The 299-nt window shown below is 75.6% G+C and overlaps 1 protein-coding gene across 1 annotated transcript in view; it reads right to left on the bottom strand.

Annotated features, from left to right (window-relative positions):
* G2E3 (G2/M-phase specific E3 ubiquitin protein ligase) overlaps positions 1 to 128 on the bottom strand; it is a 22553-nt gene extending 22425 nt beyond the window's left edge. Inside the window, exon 1 of the mRNA XM_010574239.1 lies at positions 43 to 128. The gene's annotated coding sequence lies outside the window, so the exon portion shown is untranslated. The remainder of the gene's footprint in view (positions 1 to 42) is intronic.
* Positions 129 to 299: the final 171 nt, after the last annotated feature.

The raw sequence follows: 299 nt of genomic DNA, 5'->3' as shown, positions 1-299 counted from the left end.
GGCAGCAGGGCGAAGCCTCAGCCCACCGAAGGCGTTACTCACCCCGAAGGCAGCCCCGCCACCGCGGCGCTCCGGCGGCCGCCCCGACGCCGAGCCGCCCGCGCTAACTGTCAGACAATTCAAACCCCAACATCCGCCGCCCTTCCGGAAGCGGGGAAGCCGGGCCCCTGGCTCCGCCCACCGCCGCGCCCGCCATCCGTTGCATCGGCGCTCGGCCGCCTTCGCCGGGCACGCCGGCTCAGCGGGAGGGGACCGGCGATCCTGGAGATCGGTACTCGGCCGGGGGGGCCTGGCGGGAG

The sequence above is a fragment of the Haliaeetus leucocephalus genome, unplaced genomic scaffold (assembly GCF_000737465.1).
Source record: "Haliaeetus leucocephalus isolate CR32 unplaced genomic scaffold, Haliaeetus_leucocephalus-4.0 Scaffold417, whole genome shotgun sequence".
Lineage (NCBI taxonomy): Eukaryota > Metazoa > Chordata > Aves > Accipitriformes > Accipitridae > Haliaeetus > Haliaeetus leucocephalus.
Note: the sequence above shows the minus strand (reverse complement) of the source record. Positions and strands in the feature narration are given on the sequence as shown.